The sequence below is a fragment of the Orcinus orca genome, chromosome 19 (genome assembly GCF_937001465.1).
Source record: "Orcinus orca chromosome 19, mOrcOrc1.1, whole genome shotgun sequence".
Taxonomy (NCBI): Eukaryota; Metazoa; Chordata; class Mammalia; order Artiodactyla; family Delphinidae; genus Orcinus; species Orcinus orca.
In genome coordinates this window covers 19930663-19957515 of record NC_064577.1, presented here as the reverse complement: position 1 = coordinate 19957515, position 26853 = coordinate 19930663, and the positions used below count along the sequence as shown (strand labels likewise).

At 61.9% G+C, this 26853-nt stretch overlaps 1 protein-coding gene and 1 long non-coding RNA gene across 7 annotated transcripts in view; one reads left to right on the top strand and one right to left on the bottom strand.

The window, feature by feature from the left end:
• RAI1 (retinoic acid induced 1) overlaps window positions 1-26853 on the top strand; it is a 105794-nt gene that overhangs the window by 32976 nt on the left and 45965 nt on the right. Inside the window, exons 2-3 of one of the 4 annotated variants that reach the window (XM_049701957.1) lie at window positions 245-387; window positions 2077-2214. The exons of 1 other annotated variant lie outside the window; for it this stretch is intronic. The gene's annotated coding sequence lies outside the window, so the exon portion shown is untranslated. Of the gene's footprint in view, window positions 1-244; window positions 388-545; window positions 644-2076; window positions 2215-26853 lie in introns of those variants that run through there. 2 more of the 4 variants (XM_049701958.1, XM_049701956.1) reach the window with 2 other exon arrangements.
• LOC117200305 (uncharacterized) lies at window positions 19582-24070 on the bottom strand. Of its 3 annotated transcripts, none has more exons than XR_007473493.1 (3): window positions 23908-24070; window positions 21800-21919; window positions 19582-21593 (listed from the first exon to the last, which is right to left on the bottom strand). It is a non-coding gene; the product is annotated as an uncharacterized LOC117200305 (long non-coding RNA). The 3 variants fall into 3 exon arrangements; XR_007473495.1 differs by having other exon boundaries at window positions 19582-21492; XR_007473494.1 differs by having other exon boundaries at window positions 19582-21310.

Sequence of the window (26853 nt, the reverse complement as noted above, 5' to 3'; positions counted from 1 at the left end):
GTGCCCCCATCCCCAGCCCAGAGAAGGCCGGGCTGAGGAGGCCCTCCGGCAGTGGTGTGATGAGCTGCTGGCTACTGCCCTCACCAGGTCTCGGGGAGGGCGGGGAGAAGGCAGGGGTGGGTGTAGGATGTATGAATCCGTTAGTGGGGGGGGGGTTAGTAGGCGGGGACAGGGTTCCCCTGAATCACTGAAAAGCAAAGCCCGAGTGTGACAGGGCGTGGGGTGCACTCCTCCCTCCTGCCAGGCAAGGTGGCGGCCGAGGAGAACGGCACGGACAGATTGGCGAGCAGGAGAAAGTGGAGAGAGCCAGCTCTGACGCGTCAGGGTGATCCCTGGCGCGATAATCGGGCGGACGGACGATAGGCCGGACACGTGTATGGATGGAAGGTGGGTGGATGGAGAGAGGATGGATGAATGAATGAATGGCTGCGTGGGCGGTGCGCTGCCGGGCGAGGGGCGGGCTGCCGAGCGCTCAATCACGGCCCCGGGGCGCGGCGCCCGCCTGCTACGCTCACCCCCGCCCCCCACCTTGGCCCCGCCCGGGGCGCGTAGTTCCGCGTCCCTGGGGCTCTGGGGCCGCTGCGGCGGCGGCCCCGGGACTGGAGCGAGGAGGGGCCGCCCCTCGGCCGCGGGGGAACCGGAGGTACGGTCCCGCCTCGAGGCCCCGGCCCCGCTCTTCTTTGTCTGGGCCTGGTCCTCCGCCGTCTCCGGACCGCGACCCGCCTCTGCGGGCAGCCCTCGCCGCGCGCTTCTGGGCTGCTCCCGGCTTGGGTCCCCGCTAACCCCCAGCCCGTAGGCGTCTTCCCGGGCCGGTAGGGTCCTCCAAACCCGGTGCCTCTAGGACCGCGGGGCTGGCCAGGGCCAGGATCTCCAAGCTGCGTCTCTGGTGCGGACGGGGGTGTGGGGTGGGGGCGGGATGCGGGCCCCCGGGTCTCCGCCTTCTCTTTTCCGCCACCACTCGTCTCGCTTCGCCCCGACCCCAGCGCGGCCTGTTCGTGCCTCAAGCGCCTCTTCTGCGGCGGTGCGGTCCCCGACGCCACGCGGACCCCCCCCACCCCCTCACAAGCCAGGCCTCGGCCCTGCGCGCAGAACACTGCCCCGCCAGCCCCACACAAGGCCGCCTGCGGGCGCACCCCAGCCGTGCACGGTCCCTACAACCGCAGCCCCACGCAAACAAGCCCCCACGGAGACACGACACCCCTGAGACACACTCGAGCCCACGCAGACACAAGCCCATAAACACACAACCTCACGCAGACACGGCCCACACAGGCGCAGTCCCGCAACCGTCGATAAACAATCGCACACAAACAACCCCACGCAGGCACCGCATCACTCCGTGCCCCCGAGACCCAGAAGCACATTCGCAAGCTCGCCGCAGGCCCCCAAGCCCCGTGATATTCACACGGAAGACAGACCAGAAACACACAGCCACACTGATACACACACGGGCCCAAGCGCGCAGCCAGGAGCTCATCCACGGGCTCGTAAGTCACTGGGAAAATATTAAAGCGTTCCCTCCCTCTCTCCCTCCCCTTCCATGTCTTCGTGCGCGCGCGCGGGCGCGCGCGCACGAAGACACTTACCCCCACCCCCACCCCCCGCCCGGTCTCTAATCGCCTCGGAGCCTCCTAGCCGTTGACCCCGAGCCCCTGCGGTGAGAGCCGCGGGAGCGTCTCCCCGGCGCCCCCTCCTCCCGCTCGCTTCACCAGCTCCCGCTCCTCCCCCGCCTCCTCCTTCCCTGCCCCCTCCGCCTCCTCCCCTCCCCCGCGTCTGGGGCGCGGGCTGCGCGCAGCCAAGCCCCCTCATCGCGCGCCCCTCCTCGCGCGCGCCCCGTGCCCGCATCGCGCTCGCCGAGTGGATGCGGCCACTGGGCTGTCTCTACCTCCTGCCCCCGGTGGCCCGTGAATAATGGCTACTGAGGGCGCTCGCAGGGTCTGCTGAGAAGGAAACGCGGGGCGCTAGAGGCGCGGCGCGCGCGGGAGCGCGAGGGAGAAAGGAGCGAGCCCCGGGCCGCCGCGAGCGGCGGGCGGAGAGAAAGGAACCGTGCGAGCGCTCACATTTTTTTCTCCCAAGGATCTCATCCGGCCGCCGCGTTCTGGAAGAGACGAAGGGAGAGCGCGCGCGAGCTGAGGAGGAGGAGAGGCGGCGCGGGGAAGGGAGGCGGCGAGACGCGCAGCGCTGGCGCCCGGGAGACCCAGGAGGAACCCGCAGGTATTGTTGGCGGCGGAGCTTTGTGTCTTCGGGGGGCCGATCCGGGCGCGAGGGCTCTCGGGGCTGCCGGCGGGGGTCGCCTCCCGCCCCCGGCACCCCTCCCGCCGCGCCGCGATCTTGGCTAGAGTTGCAGATCTGCCTGTTTGGGGTTTTCCACACCGGTTGAGGAAATCGGGCTCAGAAGGAATTTCTTTTTTCTTTTTTTTGGCCGCAGTTTGGTTGTGCTGGGGATTCCTCCCTCCCCTTTTCTCCACCATACATAGGTGAGGGTCTTGGCGACAGCGCCACTGGCCTAAGGCTGGGGTCTGAGATGGCGGGGCTGGTGGCCGCGGACGGGAGGGGAGGGACGCGGGGAAGGAAGGAGTTTGCTCAAGTTCGCAATCTGCGCCCGGGAGCTGGTCAGGCGGGGAGGGGTGTCTGCGCTCCCAGTCCTGCTCCGGGCCACTGGTGGGAAACTTCCCGAGAGCGCAGCCTCCCGGGGGACTCGGCGCCCCCGACGCCTCGGGCGCTTCCTCCGGCCGCCGCGGCCCCTCCTTGCAGCCCGCGAGCGCGGAGGTCGCGCACTCCCCGCCCCCGCCTTCCTTCTCCCCCGGCGGCTTCCGGATCTGGACAGAGCGAGAGGAGCTGCTCTAAACACTTCCCCTGGAGACCCCTCCCCACTGGCCGCGATAGCTCCCCTGCCCTGCACCGCCGCCTCGCGCGCGCCCCAGTGGCCAGGTTGACAATGAAACCTCGCGCCTGTGCGGTTGCGGGGGGAGGTGGGGGGGGTCGAAGCTCGGTCTCTCCGGGGGCTGCTGACCCTGGCCAGGGAAAGGGGGAGGGGGACTCCTTAGGGGGAGGGGCTTGTTTGGGTTAGAGATGTTGACGTCGGATGGGTCGGGCGGGGTGGGGTGCGCAGTGGAGGCCCGAGGCTTGGGTTCGGGGCCCGGGTCGTGGGTTCCAGCCTCTCTCGGGCTTGGTGATTGGCTGGTGACTCCAGGCACGTCGAGGCCCCCCACCACCAGCCTCCTCCCCTCCTGTACAATGCGGGCTTCAGAGGTGAGCCCGAGGGTGGTGTGTATGTGTGTGTGTGTGTGTGTGTGTGTGTGTGTGACGGAGTGTGTGTCTCCTGCGATCCACAGCAGACGCTGCTCCTTGACCCGGAGATCCGGACCCTCGCCCCTCCCCTAGGGGCTGGGGGAGGGGAGAAGAGGGGTGGGAACTTCTCCTTTCCCGCCTGGGCCCTGCGAAGGGAGCGCTGGCCCGGAGAATTTCTGGGGACCGCAGTCCTGAAGGGGGGCTCGACTCAAAGTGGCGGCCGCAGGGTCAGCTAAGCGCTCGGATTCCTTTGCTCCTTGGGGGCGGAGGGGAGGGGTGAAAGGGGTCGGGGCTAGTTGGAATGGGAGAGGGGGTGAAGGAGAGTCCGTGGAAATCTGCCTTCGTTGGGTTCCAGGCAGCGGCGCAGGGCGCTAAGGGGGGCTCTCCCCTTTTTCTCCCGAGGGTTGGGCCCAGCAAACCCGGTCAGGGGAAGGAAATCCTTCTACTTAAGAAGGCGTTCCTGCGGGAGGGGGGCAGCTGTTCTGTGGCTCCGTCCAGGTGTGGGAAGAGTTAACCCTCCCGGGAAACCTGTCAGCCCCAACCTGGCAGGTCGCAGTGTGGACCTTTGACGTGCTGTGCTCCCGCCTGGTGGGGTGGTGCTTTACTCAGGGACCCTGGGGAGGTGGGAATCTGAGCCCAGAGAAGGTGCCCGCAGCCAGATAGCAGCTGTGTGGCCTCAAGGGAAAAGGGGTTATGCCTACTGCCTTGGGACTGTTGCTGTGGACGTGGGGTGGACGCGTTCCCCCGGTCCCCATTCCCCGGCGTTAAGCGTGGGTTTCTGACCCATAGGCTAGACTGTGAGGCCCTGGCAGCTGAGGGCAGGCCTGCCGAGGCTGCAGGAAGGCAGGACCTGGCAGGATCGATTTCTGCTCACCCGAGGGCCAGATACAGCACAGGCTCCTGGTGTAGATCCTGGGGTAGGGGCGGGGTAGGGGGGCGCGTCTTCCCTCCCCCACTGGTTTCCCTTTCCTGTAAGTGAGAGCCCATCCTGGCCATGATGAGCCGTGGGCTTTGGCCGATGGACACAGGGGTGAATGCATCAGTCATGAATGAATGAATAAATGAACGGTAGGGGAAAGTTTCTCAATTGGAGGCGTTCAGTCCTTGTTTTTTTTTTAAACGGTATCTTCAATGTATATATTTTAAAATACGACTAATAGAAAAATGTGAAAAATAGAGAAAAATAAAAAAGGTTACAGACAGCCTCGGTGGGCTGTGACAATTTTAGTATTTTGTGGTCTTTTTCCACGGTCTTCTTGACTCGGCGGTTGGTTTGTTTTTTAGAGACTTGTCGGCATTCTTTATGTTCAGACGTATATCCTGCACTTCGTTGGCGCTAACGGGAGCCTTTTCCTGTTTTGTAACCAGCTCTTCATAAACAGCGCAGCTAACATCTTCAGGCTTTTCCAATTGGATGGATGTGCCACCGTTCACTTAATATTCCCCTTTTGTTCCACGTTCTGGATGCCCCGATGAATGAGGTAGTGGATTTATTTGTGTGGAGAGCTTTTTTTGACGTTGAAAATGATTTCCTCAAAATGACACTGCTCCCACCTGCAGCGGGAGAAACGGGCTCCTCGTTTTTTCCCTGATAAGTGGAACCCTCTTCTCCTTCCTCCCCACTATCTAGAACCTTCTCTCAGAGCCGAAAGAGCCTGGGCAGTGAATCGCCTGTCTGACCTCCTTCCTTTGACACAGGAGGAAGCGTGAGCCCAGAGAGGGGAAGTGAATTCCAAGGCCACACAGCAGCCGCTGGGCCTCGTAGTGGCCGCGAATGGGCCACTGACCTGCCTTTTGGTTTCCGCATCTGGGAAGAGCCCCGAGGGGTCTTCTAGGCTGACCTTAGCCATTTCGCAGATGGGGGCACTGAGACCACAAGAGAGGAGAGGCACCTGGCTGGCCTATCATGTTGGCGGCTGGAGCACCAGACAGGCTGCCCAGACCGTGTGTGTCATGCACACTGGCTGTGGCCACGATGTCCACGGCACCTGGGGCCACCCAAGGGACCGGCCTGCCACTGGCCCGCCGTGGATTCCCTGTGGCCCCTCCACACGGCTCCCCCTTCCTCCTTGCCATCCCATTTTCCAGGAGGAAAAGCCGAGGACCCAAAGCAAGTGCAGAGAGACGGTGGGACTGCAGATGTCAGGGGACCCCAGGGGTCATGCCCCTTCCCCCAGGCCTCCGTTTACCTATCTGGAGACCTAGCTCGGGGTCTTTTCAGTGGCTGGGAGTGGGTATTGGCACAGACGGCCACTGCGGGGCAGTGGGGAAGGACCAGTGACATCTCACCCACTCCCTCTGGCTCAGCTTGACCCCAGGAGGCCCCTGGGGAGGAAGGGGAAAGAGGGAGGGGAAGAAGGAGGAGGCAGGGAGGGAAGGCTGGGAGCAAAGGCACACGGAGAAAAAGGGATTAGAAGGGGGGTAGAGGCAGAAAATGGGGAAGGAAAGGACCTGTTTAAAGTGAAAAAAGGAGAGAGGACGCCCCCGGCCCCCAGCCTCATTGGGCACCCAAAGGAGCGGCTGGGGGCAAGGCTCCCAGTGCGGGCGGGGGCTGGCCAGACCTGCATGGCCCGGAAAGGCTGGACCTTGGGGTGGGCTCGCTCAGGGCAGAGTGGGACAGCTGTTCAGGGGGCTCTGGAGATCAGGAGGACCCAGACCAGGTGGGTGGCAGGGAGGCAAGACCTGGGCGGTGGCTTCTCTGTTCGTGGGTCCCTGTGGGGCCCCCTCAGGTCCGAGGTCAGGGCCGGGGTGCATGCGGGGGCGAGGCGATTGTGGCTCGAACTCCCCACTGCAGGACAGGGGCCTTCTATCCCCCCTGTGCGCAGCCCTCCCACGAGTGTGGGTATTTGGGCCTTTCTGTGGTGTCTCTGGGCTTGGACGCCTTCTCGTGTGCTTGCATGTGCATATGTCTGTGTGTCTGATCCTGTTTGTGTGTTCTTGGGGGTCGGCGTGCCTGCCAGCCTGGGTGTGTGTGCCCATGTCTGCGTGCCTCGGGCCGTTTGTACATTCTTGGGCACGTGTGCGTGTGTGCATACCTGTGTGTGTGTGTGTGTGTGAATCTGTGTGTGTCCCCACGTGTACCGTGTCTGTGGGTCTCTGATCCCATTCGCGCATTTCCAGGGGGAGAGCGCGCCCTGGAGCTTGGGCACGTGCGTGTTTATCTGTGTGTGAGCACACACTTTCCTCCTAATGGCCCCAAGAGGGATCTAGGCACCAGGCTTTTGTGCTGCTTTCAAGGTTGCGGCTGGGGGGGTGAAGGGGGGCGGCCTTCGACTGGGAGGGGGAGGTGGGGGGAGGCAAAAGAAAATCTTAAAAGACCGTCTTCCCTCTGGTCTCCAAGGAGATCAGCCTGTGAAATGATCTGCACGTTAATTAAAAACGATTATATCCTGATTGAGCCATTTCTGCTCACATCCCCCAGCCGGAGAGAGGATGGGGCTGCGGCCAGAGATGTAGGATGGGGCGGGGTTCCACTGCAGGGCAGGGCCAACTCGAGACCCGGCCCCCAGAGTGGAGCGGACCTGGAGGTGGGGGCAGGTGGCGAGGTGTTGGGGGTACGTGTCCACGGTAGATTTGAGCTTCTCCTTTGAGTTTTGAAGGTGCCCCACTCCCAGGTGTGTTCTCTGAGGTACAAACAGCTCCATCTGGGAGGTCGAGGTTAAGAGCCACCCTCCCTCGAGTGTGGGCATTTGGGCACTTCTGTGCTGTGTCTTTGTGCTTGGGTGTGTGCCTGGGTGTCGGAGTGGCAGCCACCAGGCCCCATAGATGCCCACTCATATGCAGGGCACTGGGCCTGTTTGCGCACATCCTGCGAGTCAGCGTTTGTGGTTCCAGTTTTATAGAGAATTGGCATGCTTGAGGCCACGGAGTCAGAGGTTGGGGACCCCGTCCTCTGATCCCGAGGCCCAGACTCCCACGATGAGGGGTCCTCCCTCTGCAGGACCCCTGGGAAGCTGGGGTGCGCAAGGGCAAGCCTTGTCACGCTCACAGCACTTCTGAGCTTGTTCAGCTCTGAGGTCCGAGCTGCATGGGGTGTAGGGCTATGGTGCCCGCTCACGTGGGGAGCAGATGGCTCGCCAGCCCGGAGCAGCTCCGGTCTCAATCGTGTTGTGTTCACCAGCCTGGGCAGGGCCTGGCCAGGAACCGCTGGCCACCGAGGAACTGCACTCCTGGGTCCATTGCCACCAAGACCTTTCTGGAGAAGTCTGGGCCAGGTCACACTCTGCCTGGCCTGGTTGTCTGGCCCCCAGTCAGCCCTGTAAGCCCTGCAGTCATGGAACAAGTAGCCGTAATAACAAGAAGCCAGGAGACCCTCAGCCTGCATCCCAGAATCAGGTGTTGTCGCGGTCTGTAACTGGGAGGCGCTCGGGCGAACCGGTTCACCTCCCATTTGTGGGGACCCGACTGTCCAGAAGGTGGCCCACTGCCCTGCCCCTTGCACTGCACGCACTCGGCACCGGCCACGAGCATGGGCCTTTCATGCTTCCTCCAGCCTCAGTTGCCCCTTTGTGCTGTGGGGAGCACAGCTTTTTCCTGACTGGACTGTCGGGAAGGTAAGGAAAACCAGGTCAAGTTTGTTCAAGGGCCCGTTGCATCCGGACGCACAGAAGCTCGTTAAGCGTTTGCCTGCGCGTCTGTCCAACCAGGGCACCTGTGCGTTGCCACGGCAGGGGCCCTGGGTTTGCTGGCTTCTGGGAGGGAGATGCGCTGTTACTCCTTCGGTGCTTCCGGGGGACATTCTGGGGTTGAGGTGGCTGTCGTCTCGGTAGGAGCCTCCAGGGGACTAAGGAGTTCACTGGGCCCACCTGAAACTACATTATCAAAGGTAGAGTGTCTGGAAAAAGGGAGGGGATGTACCTGCTGGACCAGATCCCACATTCCTAGGGGGAGCTTGACCCAGGGGAGGGTTCTGGGGCCAGAAATGGTGTCATGAGGAACTAGAGGTGTCGATGGGACCAGAAAGGTCCTCTGTCCATTCCCAAGGGCAGCGCTGGGAGAGAGACAGGCAGATGTTGGCTTCTCCCACGAAAAGCCCTTCGCACTGAAGCAGGCAGAGACCCTGCCCACCCGGGCCTGCAGGGTGCCACCTTCCAGGAGCACCTTGACCCACACGGTATTGGCCTTCTTGCCTTTCCCAGGGCCAGAGAGGCCTCCTCTCTCCTCCCACAGTATCCTGCTTACACAAAGGCGTGTGGCCCAGGAGTGACCCGGGATGAGCTCGTGTCTGCACAGCGCAGGGCCCTCCAACCTGCAGGACCCACATGGCCAGCAGGCATATCTACCGAGGGTAGGGGGGCCGCGTGGTCCTCGTGGGGGGCAGCAGCTCAGCTCTGCTGGGTGGCATTTGGGGATGTGGCCCAGGTGCCGTTACCCGCCTTCTTAGGAACTGGTACTCAGGTGTTTACGTGACATCTTCTGGTTAGGGTACGTTGTCACCTAATCCGGCAACTCGCCTGTGGCCAGATTGAGACCCCAGGCCGCAATTTGCAGCCTCCTGGCTAAGTGGCTGTTCCTCAGGGGTCACTGTAACCACCCTCTGTGTCCAGCCTTGAACCTCAGTCTACCAGCCTCATGCATGTCTGCACTGTCCCCAGCCCTGTTCGCCGTCTTGGAGGTGAGGCTGTGGGAGCAGAGGGCACACCCGGGGCTGCCGGGACCCACCTGAGCGCCAGCCTGCCCCGTCCCCCTGTGTGCACAGCCGGGCGGGGCGGGCATCTGATGGGCACCGGGGTCATAGGTCAGGCTCATTTCCTTCAGATGTTTGCCGACAGCACCCTGTCCCTGTCCCAGGGGAGTCAGGGTGGGCCTCCCAGAGGAAGAAGGGCACGGGCACACCTTACAGCAAGCCTGGAGGCGGGAGAGAACCTGCAGGGCTCTGGAGGTCAGACGGTGGGAGCAGGAGAGGTAGAGGCAGGGGTGGAGGCTGAATGGAGTCTGGGCCATGACTGCTGTGAAGGCAGTGGGAAAAGAAGGGTGCTCTGGGCGGGGAGCGTGGCTGGAGCTGCGGCTTGGAGGTGGGTGCACTGGGGCTGACGAGGGAGAAGTGGGAGGACCCGGTGGGGCAGCGTGACCCTTCGGGGCCTGAGTTTGCTCCCTGAGAACGCCCGCCTCCTCTGATTGTCATTGGTGGCACGTGGACTGGACAGAACTCAGACCTGGGGTGCCACTCCAGGGCGAGGCAGGGGCCTGCGGGGCCTGCAACTGAGCCCAGCCCCCAGCCAGAGGGATTATGACATCTTGGCTGGGGAGAGAGATGGCGGGCCACGGGGACCAGTAATTAAAGCCCAGCAGATTGTAATTCCCCAGAAGGAAGTTCAGCATGGAGAGGAAGGACACCCAGGGAGGGCAGGAGGAGGGGCGGTAGGGATGGGGCAGGAGCGGGGGCAGTGGGGATGGCAGGGGGCAGAGGACTGGTACCTGGAGTCCTACTGTTCAGAGCATCCTCTCTGCAAGACCTCCTGCTGCTGGGCCCCTCAGCACTTATTTCCTGTCTTCAGACCCCCTGTGAAGGAAAGTCTCCTGTTGTCCCCATTTTACAGATGGAAAAACTGAGGCTTGGAGGAGTCAGGCACCTGTGGGTCAAGGTCCTCGGGGACAGTAAGACGCTCAGCTGGGGCGACCCAGGGCGGGCGGCGTCCCAGGCAGGGCAGGCCTTCCCACACCATCCCTCTGTCTGGGGAGGGGGCAAGGGGAGCTGGCATCGCGGCTCGCATTGCGGTGACTGGAGGAGGCCGGCCACGCAGGGCATCACCTGCTGTGACACGAGGCAGGGGCGGCCCCTCCCAGGTGTCTCCGCACCTGCCCGGGGCTCCAGTTATCTTGGGGTTTCTTGTAGCCTGAGCAGCGGGGGTGACCGATAGGGCAGAGACCCTGCCGGTGAAGGGAGCTGACCTCTGGGACTTCCTCCTCCTTCCCCGCCCCATCCTACGGGTCCCTCTGAGCCTCTCGCACTGGGGGCTTCGGCCATCACCTCCGTCTGACAGAAGAGCACCCGAGCCATCACCTAGAGAATTAAAACACTTTCTGCAGTCCTGCCCTCTCCCACTCCCCCACTTCACTCGGGGGAGAAACTTCTGTCGTGTCTGCCCTTGGCTCCCTTGTCTGAGCAGACCACCCTCCCAGGAGGGGCCAGAGACTGGGCGGGAGACCTCAGGCCAGAGGTTGTCCACTGATGATGCCTTCGGATGGGCGCTGTGTGGCCCACACAGGGTTTAAGAAATAGCAGATTTCACATAAAATTCCCACTTTTTGCTTCTCTTACAACTGGCAGGTCCTAGCACTGCAGGCAGAGCCGGGATCAGGCTGCCCACCACCTGGGCCTCTGCAGTCCCTGCTCAGTCTAGTCTCCCCCCCATGCCCCAGCTTACGCCTGAGTTCCCATCCCGGCACCCCAGCTTTCGGCACCCCAGCCTTTGCTGATCTTGGGCAGATTACGTCTTTGACGCTCATCTGTAAAACGTCACAACTGAGGAACCGATTCAAACTGGGTCTTGAAGAAATTCTCCAGCCCAAAGTAAATAAAATAAAAGGAAGGAGGGGGCTGCGTGGAGAAGAGAAGAGGTGTGGGAAGGGGCCCGGGGTGCCTGGGGAGCATTGCCGAGCTCTCCTGCCCTCACGCCTGCTGGGCAGCACCTGGACACTGCCCCCAGCCGGGCTCTGCTGGTTCCACATGTGACCGTGACTGCGACTGCTGGGTCCAGCCTCACATCCACCGTCCCGGCCTCTCTGATCGAGGGAAGAGGGTGCAGAGAGGTGAGGGACTGCCGGGTGCCACCCAGTCCAACACCCGTTCTCATCTCAGATACTGTAAAATTGGCCGCGTTTTCCCTGTGCATTTAAAAAAACGCTCTTTTGGTTAATATGTGGGAAGGATTTTGATGTTCTCGCACACAACCTTTTGCTGAAGCGACAACGTGCAATGAAAGGGTCCCGGGAGAGTCGGTGTAATTTGGGCTATGAGGGACGGAGAATACCAATGCAGATGCCTCCAGAAAGTCTGCGGCCCCGGAGCTGAGAGCCCGGGGGACACCCCACCCGCCGTCCCACGCGAGACCTCCCCCCCTGCTCTCCGTCCTGGCCCCGCAGACCACGGTCCATTCAGATTCGGCTTTTCTCTCTCCCGTTCTTTGAGTGGGGACGTGAATTCCCAGAGCGGGAGGTCTCCATGGAGAGAGGATGACTCTCTGGGACGAGAGAGATTGAGGGGGACAGATGTGGAAGCCCCCTTTCTGGGCAGGAGCTGGCCAGTGTGGTGGCAGACAAAGGGGCCTACGCCGAGGGAAATTGAAGGGCACCTCGAAGGTGTGTCGTGTCTGCCCTTGGCCCCAAAGGATCAGAAAAGGGGGCTCGGGAGGTTCCAGTTAATTGAAGCTGAGTCTAAATCGGGAGGCCTAATAAATGGTAATTATCCTCCCGTGGGAGCAGACCAGAGCTAACCGATGCCCGCAGGAGCGGAGACCGTGGATCGGGCCCCCTTCACCTCCTGCCCACCTGGAGGCTCTAAGAACGGCCGCCCCGAGGTCTGAGGGACCACCTCCTCCCTTCCCGGCTGCGGGTCCAGGGCCTGGAGGTGTACTGCATGCCTGCCTGTGTATCTGCACGTGAGGACACACGCGTGCACCTGCCGGCACGCCCGCCCTCCACCCAGATGTCTCCAGGCCCCTTCCTGCAGAACAGCTGACCCCTTACCTCTCCACGCTGTCTGGGGACAGGGAGGGGGGGCATCTCCTTGTGAAGTCTCGGTGGGACACAGGCTTCGCAACTCCAGACAGCAGTGCCGGGCCATGTGGGCAGAGGTGACTTCGTGGAGTTTCAGTTCCACCCAGAGAGGAACTTGCTGTCATTTCCCGTGGCCCGGAAGCAGCCATCCTAGTAGGTGTGCGAGCAGGTCAGGAATGCACACCCTCATCTCCCTTCTGAGCCCAGAGTCCCGGGCCGTGAATTTCCCCCGATGACACATAGCAGTTACTGAGGCCGCCCTGTCTGGTTGGAGGGCCCCAGCAGCGGCCTTCTGCCCTTCGGGGTCCCCAGACCTGCCCAGAGAGGCGGGGAGCGTGGAGGAGGGTGGGGAACGTGTGTTCTGTGCGCTTGCCCGGGTGGGGCTGCACGCGTGTGTGATTCTGAGGGGTGGGAGGGGGGGCTGTGAGTGCGGGCACCGGGGCCAGTGGACGCGTTTGTGGTGGTGGGGGGGTGCCAAGGCCCCGCCCACCCTTCCTGGGCCAGACCTTCCCACCCGGGCCCCTCACTGCCCCTGCCCCCGGGTCAGACCTGAGAGGGTCCGTGCTCCCCGCTTCCAGGGACCTCGACACCTGCCAGCCCACCTCTTACTTTATCCTTGCTCCTGGGATATGAGCAGGCCCTGCAGGTGGCCGAGAGATCCCCGGGAGATCCTGAAGGAAGTGGGTTCCTGAGTTTCTGCAGCATCTGGGCCAGAGGGGGAGACCCTTGTGGACACACCGTGAGCGTTTCCAGATGCAGACGGAATATTTCCAGCAATGGAGTGTTTTTAGAAATGAGACATGGCGTTTCTGGAGAGAGGATGAGGACGTTTCTAGAGACGATGCAAAGTTTTTCTGGAGGAGGGGCATGAAGATGGAAGGTGAAATGGGGGCATTTTGGGAACTAGAGGGCATTTTCTGGGGTGAAGATGAGGCCTTTCTGGATTCCAAACATTGTTAGAGGCGAAACATCTCTGGAAATGGACTATTTCTAGAGACAAACTATGGTACTTCTGGAAATGTGGAATGTTTTTGAAGATGATGCTGGAGTATTTCTGGACATAAAATAGGGCACTTCTGGATTTGAGGTATTTTGGAAGCTGAAATGAAACATCTCTGGAGACGGGGTGTGATATTTCTGGAAATGGAGCATTTTTGGAGCTAAGATGGAGCCTTTTTAGAGAGCGCTGGCATTTCTGGAGATGGGCTATATTTGAAGATGAGAAAGGATATTTCTGGAAATAAGATGGAACATTTCTGGAGATGGAACATTCTGGATTAAACAGAGGGTTTCTGGAGAGGAAATGGGTCATTCTCAGAGCGGGGACGTGTCTGGAGAGGGAGTTTTCTGGAGATGAGGGTGGCGTAGTTAAGGCTGGCTGTGAATGCTTCTTGAGGCGTAGATGGGGGATGGCCTTGGGGGCCCAGGAACAGCCCCACCTGCGACCCTTGCTTTGTGGGGTGGGCCCAAGGCCTGGAGGGGCGGTTCCTGCCTAGGCCCACCCCTCCCCGAGGGAGGCCGGAGCCTTCTGGTCCTGCTCCTGGGGTCCCCAGCCCCTGCCTGTGGGACCCTGGCCGCCTTGGGGCTCACTGCAGGAACAGGCAGAGGCTGAATGGTTAATTTCCCTTGATGCAGCTCCCCGGAGCCATCGGAGGCTCACTCCCCAGCCCCCCTGACAGGAGCTCCCACCCTCTCGAGCCCCCCAGCACCCCCTACTTTTGAGCAGCCCTGAGGTTGGTCTCGGTTCAGCAGAAGGGTTGCGGGGTTCAAGGCCAAAAGTGGGGGAAGGCCAGGTGCCTGCTCGGGCCCAGGCTGACCTCGGGGTCCCGGGCCACCTCCCCCCCACTCCAGGGAAGCAAATTTTGAGGACTGTCACCATTTGAGCTGGCCTGGAGCCCCGGAGTAATTATTTCTCGTCCTTAATTGAAATTTCAGCCTCAGTGATCCTGCCTCGGGAGCACGGGGCCGGCAGAGACCCCGCACCTGGTGGGGTGGGAGAGGGCAGGGAGCCCCCCCACCCCGGAAGAAGGGAGCTAAGGGGGTGCCCCACGCCCCGCATGCTGGCGGCGGGCATGGGGTGGAGGGCTGCGGTTCAGGGAGATGGGGGTCTCGGGCAATTGTGGGGACACTGCAGTTAAGGGACGGACCCTTCACCCCTCACGGTTTGGGGAAAGGTCGAGAGCTGGAGGGGGGCTGGCCTGAAGCAGGTGTGGATCCGGGGCAGCCTGTGTTGGGGGCTTCTCAGCCAGGATACCAGGGGGGCGGCCAGGGGCTCTGGTTCAGGCCGAGGCGACCACGGCCGTGGGCCCAGTTCCTGGTTCAGGGCCCGGTGAGGCTCTGGCCGGGTGGGCTGGGGCTGGGGCTGGGCAGGGGGGCGGGGCGGGCAGCGGGGGCTGGGAGCCTGTTTTCCCAGCTGCGGTCAGCTGGGCGGAGCGTCCGGTGGGCTGGGTCACCGCACACACACACATTCGCTCACTCTCCCGCTCTCTCTGCCTGGGTGGTCCCTGCCGCCCCATGGGGCCGGGGGGGCCTGTCTGCTGAAGGGGACAGAGGACCCCAGGGGCAGCAGGAAATGGGGAGAAGGGTGGGCTCCAGCAGGCCTCCTCAGGCTGGGGGCGGGGAGCGGCTCTGAGGTTCGGGGATGCAGGGGGCCCCTGGGGGTCTCAGTCTTCCCCATCTGGGAAGTGGGGTTTGTGGGTGTTCTCAGGTTGGGCTGTTAGCGTGCCGGCTTGGTGCTAGGGGTGTTTTCCTGGCACCCAGAAACGCCTGTGTGGGGGGCCCTGCACCCGGGGCGCAGGCTACGACAAGGGACGGTGGGGCCGTCCGGGGCGAGGGCGGAGGGCGCTGTGTCCTCTACGCACCCTGGAAAACCATTACGATGAGAACTGCGCGCGGCAAGGCTCACTGGAGCCCCGGCTCTAGGAGCGCACAGCCCACCTTTGGAGGCGGGTGGGTGGGCTATGGCTGCCCTCCAAGGGTGAGGGGCCAGAGATGGACGGGAAAGGACAGGCCAGCCCTGGGCGCCGGGGAAGCAAAGACGGGGGTGTTTTCGGGGCGGGGATGCGGGTGCAGACAGAACCAGGCAGCAGGGGGCCGGGCCTGGGGCCCCTCCACCTGCAGAGCTGGGCGGGCGCGCTGCCCTCTCTCAGCCCCAGACCGTCCTGCGCCTGCCCCCTCCCCTGACCTCCAGCCGCCCCCCACTGGCCTCCCCTTGCTTGGGGATTTTGAGGCTTAAGCCACCACCTGCCCTGAGCTGGGCCCCATCCTCCCTCGGGTCGGGGGCCTGGAGCCCCAGAGGCTGCCTGTGGGCTGGGTCCCAGGCGCCAGCCCAGCCAGCCGGTCTGCTGCTGGGCTGACCTCCTCACCTTGGGCCCAGAAGCAGCGCCTCCCCCGAGCTGGCGGGCTGACTCACCTCACCGCCAAGGGGGAAGGGAGCCTCCTGATGCTGCAGCCTCCCCCCCCGCCCCCCCGCAGGGATTCAGAGGCCAGGCTGAATCCCCTTCTAAGCACGTGGCCCGGGGTCCAGGCATCAGTGCTCCAGAGCACATGGGGGTTGCTCATCTACGCGGGCCAGGCCCCATGCTGCAGCCTCAGGCTTGGTGCCCTCCTGGAGCCTTGGGACCTCGACGTTGCGGGGAGTGGTGCACACACGGAATGCAGATCTTTGGCACCTGGGCCACGGCCCCTGCCTGCCCCTAGCTGCTGCCATGGCCTCCTTTTGGGAGGACCCTGGCCAGGGATCCCAGCGCCTCCTCCACCCAGAGAAACCCTGGGTACCAGGGTCAGGGACATGCCCTCTTCCTCTGAAACCTCCCAGAGGCTCTGGACCCCGCACAGCCACCCCTCCCCAGGGGAACTGGTGTCACTGTCACTCCTGTTTCTTTCCACACTCCCTCCCCGCCCCATGGGAAAGTGACTCCTCCCATCAGCCCAAGAGCTGGCCAGGTCGGGGGAGAGACCTGACACTGTGCCAGGGACTTCCTATGGTTGTCATGAAAGGCCAGCAAGCCAGGCGCGGAGAGCGAAAGAATTTGCCCCAGGCCACGGGGCAAATGTGGTCACTAGGCTGGGATCCGACCGGACTCTGCTGACAAGAGCCCTTTTAGTGGTGCTTCCCTGGACCACGCGTCTCAGGCAAGAGGTCCAGGCGGCGCGGACCTGTGGGACGCTGCTGCTGCTTTTCGTGTTCCTTTCTGACCCCCACCCTGGCGGGCCCTGGGACAGACCTCCGTCTTGGTTTTCCCCAGAACAAAGCGGTTTTGCTAGACATGCCACAGCAGAGGCTTCAGTCAGAGCAGGTGGAAGGGGACTCCATCTGCCTTTTGTTACTCAAGGAGGGAGTGAGGGGACGGATTTGCCCTTGAACAGGGAGCAGAGTGGGGAGGGGTGGGGACGTGTGGGGAGGGGGCCGGGGGCAGACGTACCTGAGACAGACACCCTGCCCCCTACTCCCACCCCCGTTGGCACCCCAAGAGTGTGGTCACCATTTTTGCATTCAGCGCACACGCCTGCGCACACACGCGCGCTCACACACACACACACAGGCGCACACGCGCGTGCGCGAGCTCTCACATGCGCACGCACACGCGCTCACACACACGTCACTCCCAGCTTTCTCCACCCAGCTCTGAGGTTCCCTGTAAACCAGGGAGGTAACCTCTGACCGGCAGAGAAAAAAGAAAAGGAAAGAGGAAGGGAGATGAGTGGAAGAAAAACCCGATCCCGGAGTTCCCTAGTTCCCAGCTCTACAGACTCGTGGGGCGGCGCGGCCACCTTCCTGTGCGGGAGGACCACCCCCGGCCCCCATTGCCCCATTAATGAGAGTTCTGCGGCAGAAGGGAAGAATCAGGGCTTTTCAGAAAGAGAGAGCCCCCTGGCGGCTTTTCGCGTGGCCGCGAGGGGCAGTCCTCGCCTCGCCTCGCCTCTGCCCTGGCTTCCTCCTGCTGTCTGGAGCTGCCACTCCTGGGTCTCCAGATGGACGAGCTCCTCTCTCAGGAGCCCAGTCCTTTATTGTTCCTGCCTTTCCCTCCAGACACCCTCAGCTTCGCGGAGGCCACGGGCGCCTTTGCATCTCAGGAAAGCAAGAGAATCCCTGAGATGATTCTCAAAAGGCTGGCACCTGGGGAGTGGGGCTCCTGCCCTGTGCCAGGGGCCAGAGGCGAGCCCCCCACCCCGTGCCCAGGTGCTGGACCTGCGGGGCCCAGGCCAAGCCATGGAAGGGGTGGGACTGGAGGGAGGGTGGGCCCAGGGGAGGTGATGGTGGGAAAGGAGGCAGACAAGCAAATCTGTTTCATTAGATGCTGCATATCTTAGGAAAGCACGTTTCAGCTCTTCTGGCTTTTGGCAAGCTGGCCCCAGCCTTTAATTTTCTAATAAAAAGGAATTATGTTTGCTGAAAAGGCAGTAACCAGCTCATGCCCGTGTCTCTCCCAGAGACCGAAGTTCCATCTTGGGCGCCTGCCGGCTTGGGGGTGGGGGGGGTGGGGGCTGGGCTCCCGTGGCCGCAGGTGACGCCGTACAGGGGCCAAGGGGCGGGGATGCAGGGGGCACACGGCAGGAGGCAGGCAGGGGCCTGTGCACCCCAGCCCGGCCCCAGGCCACAGCGCCAGGCCTACCACAGAGGCCCGGAGACTCACGGCAGACACGTGATAAATATCTGTGAATGAATCAGTGAATGAATGAATGAATGGCTGCTTACTGCCAAGGCCTGGGGTAGCTGGCAGGCAGCTCGGAGGGGCAGGTCTTTGCCTCCTGAATTAATGCCTGTGCGCACACGTGTTCCCCAGTCTGAAGTCGCCTACCCTGGAGGGCCTGCCAGGCCCACAACCCCCCACCCCGGGCACCGATTCACTGGCAACTTTGCCAAAAGTCATATCCTTTAAAAAAATAACATGCATTCATTGTTTGAAAAAAAAAAAAGACAAAACAGAAGCGTGTGAACTCATAAGTTCATGTTCCCAGAGCTCCAGGCCCAAGCCGCTGCCACCCCCCACCCGCTGACCCCGGGTCGCATCCCGTCGCCGGGAATTCTGTGCGTTTCTCATGCCTCTGGGGTTATACTCCATGGGACCCTTCCGCACGCAGTGCTCTGCAGCCCCGCGTGCCCCTGCAGTGTCCCCTGCCTACCACGTGAACGGCTTTTCTGCTGTTACAAATTCCTTCATTCCAGTCCCAGTTTTATTATTTATTATTATTATTATTGGCCTCGCTGCTCAGCTTGTGGGATCTTAGTTCCCCAACCAGGGATTGAACCCGGGTTCTCAGCAATGAAAGTGCAGAGTCCTAACCATGGGACTGCCAGGGAATTCTCCCAGTCTGGGTTTTAAACAAGGTCATATAGGCAGAACGCTCGATAAACGGTAGCCTTTGCGATTTGGAAGGAATCTGTACTCACTTCCATGCCCGAGACATTTCTCGTGTCTCTTCTGTGTGCCGGGCCCCCGGCCGACGGGGAGGCCCCTGAGCAGCGTCCAGGGGCGCAGCTGCCCCCCACCCCTTGCAGTTCATCACCGTCGGCGCCCAGGCACCACCGGCCTGGGTTATGGTACCGGCAGTGCTAGGGCAGGTGGGCGGCACATCTCACACTCGGCATTCTCTCTGGGGCCGCCCCGCATGCCGCTCGGGGCGCCAGGCTGCTGCTCGTCGGCTGGCACACTTGGGAGCAGCCTGGGGCTCGTCTGGTCGGGCGTCTGGTCAGCACACCGTCCCTGACCTTGGCCTGCCTGAACCACAGTTCCCGGGGTGGCCCTCAGGTGCCGCTGATGCCAGCCAGGGCCCCGTCCGCTCAGGAGTGCCCTGGCTGGGCAGCAGGGCAGCCAGCGGGCTTGGGGCGGGGAGGGGACATACGAATGGGAACGGGCGGTGGGACCAGTTACCCGTGTCCCCTGCACAGTTCTGGGCACACGGGGCCTAAGAGATGGCTCGCCCACGTGAGTGACCGCGCAGAGGGTGGCATTTGGACACGCCCACTGTGGGGTCCCACGTGCTGCCCGCACCCGCCCCTCCTTCTCACTGAACCAGCTTGGCTGGGGGAGACCCTGGGGCCGTTGCACACACCCCTTCATTGAGCACCTACTGTGCAGGGAACCCTCATCCTGCTGGGGAGACTGGCTGGGGCCGGAAGGGCGCCGCCTGTAGGTGCTGGGGAGGCGTCACGGGGAAGGGCCTGCTGGGAGACAGGTCGGGGCATTGTGGGGCTCAGGAAGGGCCCACGGGTCCCCTCGGGCACGTACAGACTTCAGAAGTGCAGAGGGGAGGAAGCACGGAGGGCACCTGGACCTGGATCCAGTTTGGGACCCGTGGCCCCTGGGTCCCCGCGGTTCTGCCGGGTCAGGCCCTCTGCGAGCAGCCCCTGGGAGGACAGGCGGGTGGCCTCGGGCCCTGCTCTGTTCTGAGCGACAGGAGCCACGACGGCCCGAGTGGGCCAAGCTCCGGTCCCCTGTGGGTGGGAGCCGACCTCCAGTACAGCTGTGGGCCGGCAGGCGGGTGGCCGGGGGCGGGGGGGGGCGTGGAGGTCTGGCCTCCATCCCAGGCCCCACTGCCCGGCCCCCATCCTGGGCGGGATGCCCCCTGCCAGCACCTGTCACATCTCGCGGCAGACAGCAGTAGGCGATGACCGAGCGCCAGGTGCCCCGCTGGTGCCCCTGCCCCCGCCCGCCACCCTCTGCTGCTCCCCAGAAAGACAGACCTTGGCACAAAGCGGGAAAGGGAGCGGACGCGGCCCATGGCCCATCTGGGAGCCGACGTTATTTTCTGATCCAAGGAAACATGTGTTCCTGCTTCTCCTTTCAGAGCAGAGCGGGCAGCAGCCCCAGGACCGGGAGCCCCGCCCTGCACTGGGCAGGGAGGTAGGGACCTGGGCTGAGCCCAGAGCCCCTGTTCTCTGCCCTACTCCCCCCGCCCCCCTACCGCCTGTTCTGTCTCTCCAGGGACTCCTGGCCAGGTGCTCCCGCGTCACGCCCCCCCCACCCCCCGCCAGAAGATGCCCGAGGCTGTCACTGCCGACCCCCAGGTACAGGGGCTCCTGGGGCAAACATGGTAGCCTCCCCTGGAGTGCCATATGTGTTTACTGAGGGACCCCCCTCCGCTATTTCTCACACACAGGAGCCGTGTTTTTGAAAGATATGGCTGCCAAACAAGCTGCATTTATTACATAATGATTAATTCATTGCCCCCATTTCTTATTAATCAAAGACATCCATAACTGCCTCCCCGAGCTTTGGGTGGGGGGAGATAGCCAGCGGGGCTGTGAGCTGACAGCTTCTGGCCCAGAGCAGGGCCCTGCTGGATTTGTGTCAGCGTGGCCTCGTCTGGGATAAATGCGTAGTACCCCTGAGCTTCCTAGAAGAAATGGAGACAGCTCGGGGACCCCCACCCGTTGCTTCCCTAAGCTCCTGGGGCCACCCGGGATGTTTCATCACCCCTTCTCCAGCCAGCCCTGAGCTCAGGCTGGCCACTTGGCCACCGGCTGACCTGCAGCATGGCAGAGGATGAGGGAGCGGAGTGGGCCCATCCCCATCTCTGGGAGCTGCCATCAGCGGCTGCCTGGGGAGGAGAGTGGGGGCCTGGGCCGAGGTCAGGACTGCTCCGAGCAGAGATGGACAGCAGCCTGGCAAGCTGGTCCCGAGCACGGAGGCCGAGAATCCTGGGGTCCAGGGGCATCTGAGATGCCTGTCCTCTCACCTACCAGGGGCCAGACAGAGGAGGAGGCTGAGGTTGGGCCTGTGCCATTCACCCCTTCTTGCAACTTCTTTGTCTGACACTGACTGTGGGGCCTGGCACCCACCAGGAAAGTCACAGTCATTGCTGCCCTGTGTGGTGCCGTGCCAGGGGTTGCCCAGGGAGGGAGGGACCAACAAGAAGGCACTTAAGCCAGACCAGGGGGTGTGGTCAGGGAAGGCTTCCCGGAGGAGGTGCTGCTGCAAGAAGTTGGTTGGTGTTTTTTGAGGTGGGGGGGGCTACTTTTTAAATAACTACTTCGTGCTGTTTGCCATCAGGTGCTTTTCACAGACGCTGTCGTGTTTAATTTGCACCAACAATCCTGTGAGGTAAGAAATAGCTTCCACATGTTCTCAATGAGTAAGCTACGGCTTGGAGGGGAAGTTGCTTGGCCACCTCACTCAGCCAGGTTTAGAACTCCAAGGGGTTCTTAAAAAGATGATAGAAAAGATGTAAGGGGATGGGAGGTGAGTCTGGCACGCCTGGCGGAAGAAACAGTGGATGCAGAAGCATGGCAGTGGGAGCAGCTGTGGTGCAGAGGTGTGCTGGGGTCTGGAGGAGCCTTGATGCTCTCAGCAGACAGCTGGGGAGCCGAGGCAGGTATATGAGGGCGGGAGTGACGTGGTCCCACTGCAAGTCCCTGGGGGCTCCAGCTCCTGGTCGGACCTCCCCTGGCCAGCAACCTCCTGCTTGCCCGGTGCCCGGCACGCCTCCCAGATCTGCTGTGTCTTTTTCTGCTCCTTATCTCAGGAGACAGCAGCCAGGCTGGCATGGGGCATCAGCGAAGTGCTCAACGCATCAGCCCCCAGGGACCTCCCAGACCTGCCCCCAGATCCTCCGCTGCCCGTTTCCCTGTCCAGAGGAGACTGAATAGCAGACAGCATCTGCCTGTCAGCAGAGAGTTCCCGCTCAGCCCACCCCCCCCCCCCCCACAGCCGCCTCCCCAGAGAGCCAGCAGCTCTCTTCCGCTGCTGCCTAATAGCTCTCCCGGCTGGAGACAATCCTTGATGTGCAGCCTGCGTGCACGAGCCTGAAGAGCAGCCGCCAGCCCTCCCTGCCCAGCCCTGCTCACCTCCTGAACCGACGTCCCCCACCTGCACCGCACAGGCGGCCGGCAGAGGCCTTGGCTCCCACTCTGGGTGATGTCGGGATGAAAGGGCATCCAGGAGCGTCGCAAGTGGCGTTCTCTCCCCTGCGATCCAGAGATGCCCCGAGAGGCAGTGTTATTAGTGTCGCCTTCGTTTCAAAGAGAAAACGGAGGCTCAGAACGGGGAGGTGATGAAGTCGGGCCACTTCGGCTGCATCTTTCCACCTCTGGGTTCCAGGAGTGGACCGTGTTCCCTCAGGCCGAAGGACCTCCACCCCTGCGGCCTCTCCCCTTCTCTGCCCTCTCTTTGAGACCCCATCTCAGGGAGGCCTTTCTGCCCCAGTCCCCTGCCCTGAGCACTTACTGAGGATGGCCTTTGTTGACACCTAAGCTCCAGGAGGGCATCCCCAGAGCCCCTCATGAGTATTTATTGAAGTGGTAAACGAGGAAATGGGTAAGTGGATCCCTGAGCTAGTTAGGGTAAGGCTGGTTGCAGTAACAGACAAACGCTAACGTTTCCAGAAGTTCATTCTTCACACATGAGGGCAGCAAGAGTTTCTGGCCGATGGGTTGTTTCTCCTGTGTCGAGGCCCTGCCTTCCCTTGCGGCCTGGGCTTGGTCCCCATGCCTGGGCGGGGCACCTCACCTGCCCTCACATGCCACTGGCTGGAACTCAGTTATGTGACTGTCCCCAGTTGCAGGAGAGGCTGGGAGATACAGTCCAGCTGCGGCTCCAGGGAGAGGACGTGGGTTTTGTCAACTTCATCAATGTAGTTTTCATTGCGGCCCCGTAAGACGGGGATTACTCTCAGCCCCTTTTGCACACGAGGAGACTGAGGCTCAGATGACATGTTCCGGCCAGAGCCGGCCCGAGGACCCGTGTTGTCAAGTGCTGCCCTGCCCTGCTTCCTAAAGACCACCTGTCCAGAGTGTCCTGCTGACACTCTCACCCTGTCTCAACACACCAAATGCGTGGGCATTTAAGGAGGCGGCCAGTGTGCAGAGCCGCAGGGGCTGGCTCCCCCTTTTCCTCGTCTTATGAGGGTTTGTTCTCGCCTGGGGGCGGGGTATGTCTCTCCATCATTTTAGCTGTCCATGTTTGTTGGACGGCTTCTGTTTGTTCCTAAGTCACCAGCTCTGGGCCCCTGCGGGGCTCCTGTGCACGGAGGCTAAGGCAGGACTCACCCTCCCGCACCGGGGGCAGTAGTTAGTGGTTGGTAGGCTCACGCGTGCCCACTAACCACTGGCCATCGACTTCAGGTTCTGTCTTCCCCGTCCCCTGTGATTGACAAGTGCTCTCCTGCTGGCCTTTCTGCCCCTTGGCAGCTGGCCCCTGCCTGTCACCCACGCAGAGGAAGGACAGATGCCCCCGGAGGGAAAGCTGCAGGAGGGTAATGGTCAGTGCTGTGATAGCGTCTGGATGGAGGGTAGTTCCAGGAGTGGTGCCTCACCAAGCCTGGCTTCCGGGAGGAGGTGACACTTGACACGTTGACAGGTGGGAAGGGCGTGCCAGGCACAGGGAACAGCTTAGCAGAGGCTGGCAGAGCCTGGCTCCTGGCTCTGCCTCAGCCCCAGAGCCTGGTCTGCTGCCCAGACCAGTAACCCAGGTCCTTCCCATCTGAGCTGAGGGAGTAGTCTAGTTCTAGTTGTGGAGGAGAGAAGACCTGGGAAGAGAAGAGGAAGGAGGAAGGACAGCAGGAAAGGAAGAAGAGGGGGACCTGCCGAGGTCCTGTGCTGTCACCTCTCAGGCCTGGTCGCCTCTGCTCCCTGTTCTCAGCTACACACGCGGGGCCGCCTTGCTCCCCGCCCCGTCGCACTGGCTCTTCCTCTGGCTCCAACGCCACACAGCTGATTCCTCTCCCTTTAGCCTTCCCTCGGTGTCACCTCTTGAGGAGGCCGCCAGATCACCCCGTGTAAGGCTGCGGACCCTGACATTTCCCATTCTGCTCACTCCAATCTGTGTTTTCCCCGAAGCGGCGCTTAGTCACCTCGCCCTGTAATTTGCTTACGTTTATGCTCGTTGGTTGCGTCCCTTCCGCACCCTGCCTCCCGGTATAAGCCACCCGAGGGCAGGATTTTGTTTGGAGTCTGACCTGTTCGGTGGCGGATCTCTAGCCTCTGGACACAGCAGGCTTTCAGTAAATGTTGAATTAAGGAGCGAATTCAGCCCTGGGCAAAATGTGACCCTATTTCTCGGTGGACGAGGGCGGGAGGCCGAGCGCACCGCGGGCGAGACCCCCCCACCGGCCCCCACCCCCGGCCCGCGGGCGCGTCCCCGGCTGCGTCCGGGGCGGTGCGAGGGCGCCGGTAGTCATGGTTACAGCGCCGGAGACTGTGTGGGTTTCTGGCCTTTTGTGTTCGCACGGGCCCCGCCCCCGCCTGGCCGCCGCCCCTGATTGGCCGACACGCTGCGGAGAGGCGGGGTATCCCGGGCAGGAAGTGGGCGGGGCGTGTCTCTGGCGCGCGCGGCCGGGATTAACCAGGCGCGCGCGCGCGCGCGCGCGTGTGTGTGCGCGCGGCTGGAAGGGGCGGGGCTTCCGGGACGGCCTCCGAGGGGCGTGGTTGGGGGAGTGCGCGTGGATGGCGCCCAGAACAAAGGCTGCCTCGACCTGGCTCCGTCTCTGGTCGTTTCTTCTGGTCCCCGGGGTCTGGCAGTGAGAGGCCCGACGTGGCCAGTGCCTCCTAATCCTGGTACGCGCACTTTGTGGTCCACCTCGCCAATCTGTCCCCGACCGGCCCCTTCCTGCCACAGGGCCTTTGCACGTGCATTGCCTGTTCCTGGTCTCCAAGTCCCTTATCCTGGCCAGTTCCTCACCCTTCCTCTGGAAGCTTTCCTAACAGACCACGTGCCTGCACCGCTTAGGCCGTGTCTCCCGTGTGGTTGAACCTTTAATCGTGCATCCCCCTCCCACACCAGATTGCCGTTCAGGCAGGGTCCTGCCCATGGCCTGGCACACAGTAGGTGCTCAGTTTATATTGTTGAATGAATCCATTCATTTGGCTGCCTCCAAGGCCTCCTTGGCAGGCGGAGGGCTGGACGCTGGGGCTTGGGAGAAAGGGAGACAGATGTCCCTTCACTCCCAGACACAGAAGAGCTTATGTCCAAGGCCAGACCATGGGGTGAGCATCTGGCCTGGATGCCAAGCTGGAGGAGCCTGGCTTGGCGTGTGCCCGTGGTGAATGGCCCCCTGTTCTGGCAACATGGGGAGCCGTGGGGTGGCCCCGCCTAGGAGGCACACATGGTACAGAAATGGGCTGGTGAGGGCTGTTCAGCACACCTTGGGGACAGAGACCCTGGGAGGCCCAGTGGCCCACTCACTGTGCCTGGAGTGGGAGTGACAAAACTCCACAGCCCCTGCCCCCATGGCACTCCCTGTTACACACAGATGCAGCTTTCGGGGTTTGAATGGGCTCTGGGGTACATACGTTGTTCCCCACCAACACCAAAAGCGGAAATACAATGCGAGGCAAAGCCAGCAGTAACTGTGCATAACATCAGAACTTCTGGAGCTCTGGCCGGTTTGATCGAAATCCCAGAGTTTGTACCACCAAGGATTTCTGGGCTCAGGCCACCCGCAAACTACAGATCTCAAGGGAAACAACCCAGGAATCTGCCTTTTTTCAAGCCTGTGTGGTGTTGATACTCAGAACCTTCAGTGTTTGAGAAACAGAATATCAAAGGTTTGCGTCCCCAGGCTCTACTAAGACCTGTCTAGCCCTCTCCATCCCAGACCCTGGGGCCAGATCCAGGTCTAGACTGCAGGGACTCTGCACCCTATGGGAATTGGATAAAAGCTCTGCACTCGCTTTAGAAAAACGTGCTTGTGCGTGTGTGTGCACGCACGTGCACACACACACACTTTGCATTTGATTTCAGGCTGCTCTCACACCTGAGTTCAGTGGTCTGAAAGGCTTGGGAGACCTGTTTGGGGAACCGCCTCCATGCTGACACTCACCTAAACCTAGGGCCCAAATGTACAGTTGTATAGGTTGTATACTGCACAAGAGTTCCTGGCAGAAGTCCAGCCTACACTCCACTGGACACGTTGTACAGCCTTGCACCTGGGGTATCTTTTCCTGTCTTATGCATAAGCATCATATGGCCTGCCCACAACCCCTAGCCACACTCCTGCCTCTTATATGATAACTCGGGTTAGCAGCACTAACGAAGTTGCAGAAATCATGTGTGCTATCACTGATCAGCTGGCCTTCCAGCCTTTAATAAATTCCCTTATTAAAGGCATGATGGACGACTTGACAGCCCTCATCCGCTAACGCTTGGTTCCTGGTGCTCCCAGAGTCCTGGGATTGTGTTGGGCAGTGGCTGGGGGCTGCCCACAGGCCTTGCTTGGGATAGGAAGATGGTCCAAGAAGCTGGTCTCTCAGCGGAGAGTGGGGAGAAGATGAGTATTTATTTGGTTGACATGAGTGATTCACTGGGCCCATTTTATAGATCAGGAAAACTGAGGCTTGGAGGGCTGGGCATTTGGAGTGGAGAAGCCCTGCCTGTCTGGGAAGACTTGATGAACAGAAGCTTTGCAGTGGGACAGGGAGGAGGGCAAAGACCAGGAGAGGAAGTAGCCAAAGCCACACCCCACAGCACCTCACATCACGCAGCTGATGAGTCTAAGTGACGCCACCTCGTGGAAGCCTCCTCTGATCTTTGGGCTGGTTAGAGGCTTCTGGGCTCACACAGCCTGGGCTTTTCTGTCACAGCGCTGCCACCCTGGTGTATGCACCGTATCTCCACAGCCTGGCAGCATCCAGCGCTGGGCAGTGAGCCCTAGACACGGGGCCTGGCACCTGGTGTGAAATACAGCGTTGTTGAATGAATGAGGGATCAGTGGCTGGTTAAGTGGGCTCTCGGCTCCAAGCTTTGCCTTTGGACCACCACGGGCAGAGACCTGAAGTGGGGTTGGTGAGGCTGGGAGTCCCGGGCCACAGCAGACAGGAGGGGTGCAGGCCTGGGGTGGACCTAGAGGCCAAGGGGAGTCGGCACTGGAGCCAACTCAAGGGTGAGCTGGCATTTCCTGTTTGCC